General features: G+C 37.5%; 1 protein-coding gene across 1 annotated transcript in view; it reads left to right on the plus strand.

The window, feature by feature from the left end:
* Positions 1–913: 913 nt before the first annotated feature.
* The window catches only part of Atp11c (ATPase phospholipid transporting 11C), a 100,594-nt gene continuing 94,804 nt past the window's right edge, over positions 914–6,703 (plus strand). The window contains exons 1-2 of the mRNA XM_048796990.1: positions 914–932; positions 3,513–3,632. The gene's annotated coding sequence lies outside the window, so the exon portion shown is untranslated. The remainder of the gene's footprint in view (positions 933–3,512; positions 3,633–6,703) is intronic.

Here is a 6,703-nt window from a genome sequence, read left to right on the forward strand (position 1 = left end):
TATGGTAATTTGACTTTGGGAGCATTTTGATGAAATGTCCTATCTTTCTTTCAATTTTAAGTTCATTTGTTCTTTTTGAGACTGATTATGCAGTTCAAAAACACTAGTGCTTGAGAGAAAAGAATATCTTTGGACCTGGAGTATGACCAGTCTTAAATCATTGCCAGGTCTTTAGGTTTTAATAAGGATTTTTGGTTCACTTTTATTTTCTATAGGAATTCAATGAGAGTAGTTGATGACCAATAAAAATAATGCTGTAATTGCTGAGGAAGACATCAGTTAAGATTTTTTGTTGATAACTCAGGAAGCTTTGTATTTTATCAGGGCCTATAATTTCATTAGCATTGATCTAAATAATTGAAGGGAGATTAACTATGCAAAATTAAACAGTGAAGGAGAATTTAATTCATGAACAGTTTAAAATGGTTAGGGGTAATTTATATTTTTATTCATTGAAAAGCAAATTGTTTGAATTATTTTAATCACAGCTAAAATGTAGGATTATGACTGATACATTAAAATTTTGTAGGGTGTTAGTTGCTGACAATCACTAATTCAGAGTCTGCCAGTAATTCTCAGCCCTGGTTGCAAATTAGGATTATCACCTGAGGAGCTTCCAGAGAAATTAGATACTAGCTAAAATACTCAGACATCAGTGTTTTTAAAGCGAGTGTATAGCCAGGATTAAGAATCTATAGTTAAACTGGGTGTGGTGAATCATGTCTGTAATCCCAGCAATTTGGGAGGCCAAACAGGAGGATCAAGGCCAGCAAGATCCTAAGCAATTTAGTGAGACCCTGCCTCAAAATAAAAAGGGATGGGGATGTGGTAAAGTACTCCTGGGTTAAATCCCCAGCCCTTCCTCCCCCAAAGAAGAAAGACTCTATGGGTAACTGCCCTTAATTCTGCCAACACCTGGAAAGGATGAAGAGGTAGGCTTTGTTTAAAATCTTGTGTCTGATGATCTTGTATTTAGGACTCTATTTTTGTTCAGTACTTTTCTACTTATGGGTCTAGAGGCAATCAGGAAACAAATTGTGCTTCCAACAATTGTCCATTTTTTGTGATTAGTGAATACATGGGATTTTAAGGTGGTAATAGTTGAATAAGAGTACCATTTGATTTTTACTGAAAGGTTATTTTTTGCCTTTTAAAAACAATACTCAGATTATACTGTAAAGATACACATCAAGAACACAAGAGGGTGATTTTTATCTTTTTTTTAATAGAATGCCTTTATTTTATTTTATTTTTTTATGTGGTGCTGCCAAGGATAGAACCCAGTACCTCACACATGCTAGACAAGCACCCTGCCCAGTGGATTGAAATTACTATGTTGGTAGAGGTGTGTATATTTGAGTGCAGATCCTTGCAGTGACTGTTGTTAGATGATGATATTGAGGACCTTGATGATATTGAGCTCCAGCCCCTGATTTTTATCTTTTACAAAGAAATTTAAATAACTTTCTCAGTTAATTCCTATATCTTAAGTATACTTTTAAATATTTTTGATACTTTTTATGTAGCACGTGATGTGTCATTAAAACCGAGTTTGTGGGGCTTTGGCTATGGCTGTGGCTCAGTGCTAGTGCACTTGCCTGGCATGAGTGAGGCACTGGATTCAATTCTCTGCACTGCATGTAAATAAATAAAATAAAGGTCTATCAACAACTAAAAAAAAAATTAAAAAAAAAAAACAAACCCGAGTTTGTGCTGGTTGTAGTGGTGCATGCCTGTAATCCCAGCAGCTTGGGAGATTGAAGCAGGAGGGTCGTGAGTTCAAAGCCAGCCTTAACCAACTTAGTGAGATCCTAAGCAACTCAGCGAGACCCTGTCTCTAAATAAATACAAAAAAAGGGCTGGGGATGTGGCTCAGTGGTTAAGGGCCCCTGAGTTCAATCCCAGTACAAAAAAAAAAAAAAAGTTTTTGCTAACACTTCAGTTTTTTTTTAAATGCTGTTTCTAAGGACATTTGAATGGGAATCAGTCCAGGATGGACTCTACTAATGAATTACAATGTGTTTATGAGGTGGCAGGAATCATACATACACTTTCACTAGACTACATTGGGTACCATCCAAATGGGAATTTTTTTTTTTTAATGCTTCCTCCTTGGAGTTTCTCTACCTGGCAAAGGTACTGTATTGTTCAAAATCAAAGAAACTAATGTCACTGTTTTAACACTCTACATTGGAAGCAAGTGGAAAATTATAGTGAATTTACTTATGTAAACCAAACAATTTTAAATAGTTGTAGAAAAGTCTACCCAGAGATTGCATGTTCATCAGATTTTAGGGTGAAACAGGCATGGGAAAGTCATCTACTTCATGCTACCTCACCCCTAGTCCCCAGGCAGCTCCAAATGCAAACCTGCCTGAACTGTTTTGCCCTATTTTGAATAATGCTCAGAAGTGGTCATTCTACAACTTCCTTCAGACCTCAATATCATCATCTAACAACAGTCACTGCCAGGATCTGCACTCAAACATACACACCTCTATCAACATAGTAATTTCAATCCATTTTCTCCAATTTATTGAGATGGAGGTCACTTAGGCCTTATTCTGTAAATGCCATTGAAATGTAGGGAATTCATAAACAAAACCATATGTCTGGAAAATTGCATTTTGGCTTTTCCTTTCTATGTTCTCTGGCACAGAAGAAATCATAGATGATTAAGAATCAGGAAAAGTACTAGTTCATGTTTATTTTAAGTCAGTTGGTGGCCACTGTAATCAAGGAGAGAAATCTATGTTAGCAGTGCAAGAAACATCCTGCCTCACTGACACTTTACCTCCTTTGCTCCTTTCCATTTGTAGAATAACCTGAGAACTTGCTTGAAAGGCAGCTCTTCCTTATTTTCTTCATAGCTACTGCTTGCTGTGTGTAAAACTAACCAACCATATGACTATTAAAGAATGCAAATTACATTGTATGTATGGACTTGACTTCTTTGTAGTTCTAATTGGTGCATTATAAGGATCAGATCTATTGTAAAGACTACAACAGAAGACAGGAGTAGGGGTGAAGCCAAATGAAGTATGAATCTTGCAGTTTTGTTCACTTTGGGGTGAAAAATGGATATTATGGGAAATTTTTACTGCTTTTATCAGTAAACTGTTTTAGACCCTCTATATTATGGTTGCAGACAGAAGACAGTCAATGAATCAAAGCTACTATTCTGGTAAAGGTATTGTTTACTGCTTTCAGGAACTGTGCCATATTTTGGGGAGAATTTCCCTGGACTCCTTTGGATGTTTTCTTTCATCATTTTAGAATTATACTTGTTGGCCTCACAATGTGTTGGGTTCAAACAACACATTTACTAATCTTCCCAAAATCAGCAACTAAAAGCTTAGTGGATTTTGAATTTCCTAACAAGGATTTCTCCTCTCCCTACTACTGTCTCTCCCCAGATTATAGCCAAACATGCTTAGACAAGAATTTAAGCTTGGTAGAAGCATGGAAAAATGTGATATAAAGTTGACTTTTTCCCTCTTTCTCTTGATCAGTGTGCTGGAGAGGAAAAACGAGTTGGTACACGCACAGTGTTTGTTGGCAATCATCCAGTTTCAGAAACAGAAGCTTACATTGCACAAAGATTTTGTGATAATAGAATAGTCTCATCTAAGGTAAGTTTTTTTTTTTTAACTCAATGGATGTTCACATGGATAATGTACTTATTTACATAATTATTTGTTATTCTTAGGAAGCTGGTACATTTATATATGCATACATGGTTATATAATTATACAGATTTTATTTCGGGTAAGTGTTCCCCGAAAGATAGCTTATCTTTTTAAAGCTCATCATTTTGTTTTATTATAGCTGAAAGTTCATTCACTTGCCTCCCATTATGATTCACAGTGCCTGTTGATTATGCATATAATGTTAAGCCTTAAAGTGTGCTAAAAGTAGTAATTATTGGGCTGGCTGTAGGGTTCGGTGATAGCACACTTGCCTAGAATGTGTGAGGCCTTGGGTTTCATCTCTAGCAACTGGGCAGGATGGGTAGTAATTATTCACTTGTGCAAAGTGTCCTAAATTGGCTGGCCTAGGATATAAATGATTTGCATTCTTTTTGGAGTGTGCTATTCTGGTACGTTTTTCATTTGTATCTCTTTCTTTTTCCCCTTCCTCCCCTATCTTGTTTCTCACATACATTCATGGGTACATTCTGCTCAATAAAAGGGTACACTCTGCCCAGTATGCGGTTTGACCTGTGACCTGCTGAGAGTTCAGTCATTATAGCTGTGTCACCATTTGAATAATCTTCTTACTTCAGAATAGCATAATGCTAAGAGCACTGGTCTGGAATTTTTGTATACCTGCATTTAAATCCTGACCCATCCATTTACTGGCTTTTCACCTTGGCCAAATTAATTGCTCTGAGTCTGAGTGTCCTCATTTGTGAAATACTCCATATGTAAAAACTCCATATGTAAAAACACTTCTTGTACTGGTACACAGGAGTCATCATTCTACAAGCATTATTTTGCTAAGTTTTACTCCTGGCTGACTGGGTTAGGTGGTAAATGGCTGGCCCACTGCTGTCTCTTACAGCATAGAACAGATCTTGAAATTTTCCCTTATTGTTTTGAACAACCAACAATAAAAAATTAAAAAAAAAAAAAGAAATTTTCCCTTACTTCCTCAGGCAGCCTGGCAAGGCAGAGCTAAAATGTTGGTGACATTTGTGTGTTTGCAACCACTTATGACCTAAAACAACAGAATTATACTTTCCTTAAAAAATATAATATTTTGATTTTTAAACATGCGTTTGATTTCTCTTTTGGGTAATAATATATAAGAGATTGTTTAGTTGGAAGATCAACATGTAAAATGTAGACAGGACGTGTGAAAACTATTGTCTAATGAGCAGATCTATAGGCCTATAGAAAAAATATAAATATATTTGGATAAAATGTCTGCTTCCTGCTATTCTTAAACCCTATGGCACAAATTTAATCATCAGCCAGAGGTTTACATACTTATGCTCAAGAGAATAAATAGCCTGTTCAATAGAAATATTGAATCATCCTTTGCTATCCAAGTAAACAATTAGTGTAAACCTTTGACTCAGAATCAGACTTACAGAGCTGAAAGATCCTAAGATGTCATCTTGTTCACCTTGCCGAATTACAGAACAAGAAACTAATCCCACAGAAATTAAGTTAGTGGCATGGTCACCACAGAGAGTTAGTGATAAAGCTGGGAACACAACTACTTTATAAAGTCTAATGGCTCTGAAAAAAAAAAGAGCCCTTTTCATATTATGCTGTTTGTATATTCAAGAGAGAATTTGGCTATTAGAAGAAGAAAGGGAGGAGAGTAATAAGAGAAACAAAAACAAAAGAAATAAGAAATCTTAATACCCAACAGAGAAAATAAAGCAAAATAACACACACACACACACACAAAGATTAAAACAAGCAAAAAATAATGTGCTGAACTGAGCTTTGAATGTACTGGCATGAACCAACCAGCACAGCAAGAACACCAAAAGGGTGGGGGGTTCTTACTGAAAACATTGCATGTGTTGAGTTGGTTAAAGCTGTTGACAAGGATGGATATTCACTGCTTATGCCAGACTGCCCTTTTATTTCTTCTTGCACTGTATAACACTTAGAGAAAGCAAAGGCTGGGAGGTCATTAAACCTTTCCTCTTTTGGTGTTGCTCAGCAACTACCAGCTGGAGCCTCCTGGAATCAAAGCTGGTTGAAATAGCTCTCAGCTTCCCTTCTCACTAGTATAAGGTAGGAGGGAATGGGAAGTATTGTCAATTGGAGTTTTGTCTGGACACACTAGATTCATGCGCTCCCAGAGCAGGGCTGATGCAGAGTTCCTAATGAGAGGTTTTTGTGGCTGATGTTTAGCACTGATCAGAATATTGGAACTTTTTTGGGTGGTATCTCTAGGGCTGGGCCAATGCTGATCTTTACTGGGCATCTGGATCTCAGGATTCTACTGAGAATTCTACTCATAGGGTAGGGTAACCAACCTCCACAGGTCTGGCACATTGTACCACCCTTGAATGTGGCCTTCCAGGGTCAGTGTCTGAATGTAATTACATCTACCTGTTCAGTTTCCTGACCTTCTTCACCTGGTCATGTGAGTCACCAGAGTCAAAGGGAAAGTGAGTTTCACTCCCATCCATATCTTTGACCTGAAGCCCCTAGGGTATAGTCTTCTCTGTGCCTATTTTAATCACATTCTTATAGGTGCATCCAAGGCATATGGTAAGCATTTGCTGGGAAAGTTTGGTATGTCCTGGGCTCCTGTAGCAGCAAACTGCAGTGTAGATCTTCAAGATGGCTCCCCACCTCAGCTCTCTACTTGCCAGTTGAGAAACAGCACTTTTCAGACCCCAGCTTGCTGTACAACCTTTGATTCAGCTAAATTCAAACTGTTTTGATATTCTACATTTTTTTTAAGAAAGTTTGTCTGCTGTATTTTTTAATCTATTAATGTTACCACTCTCTTATGCAGCAAACTGGCTGGTGCCTCCACTGGCTTTGCTTCAGTGTCTCAAAATTTAAAAATGGGCTGGGGATGTGGCTCAGTAAGTTAAGCCCCTCTGGGTTAAATCCCTTGTATCAAAAAAAAATCATCAACAGAATTTATTCTACTTCTACTTCTCTCTCTCCCCCTCCCTCCCGCTCTCCCTCCTGGCCCTCATGTCCTGAGCTGCTTTCCTCTGCCA

This window comes from Marmota marmota, unplaced genomic scaffold (genome assembly GCF_001458135.2).
Source record: "Marmota marmota marmota unplaced genomic scaffold, marMar, whole genome shotgun sequence".
NCBI classification, from domain to species: Eukaryota; Metazoa; Chordata; class Mammalia; order Rodentia; family Sciuridae; genus Marmota; species Marmota marmota.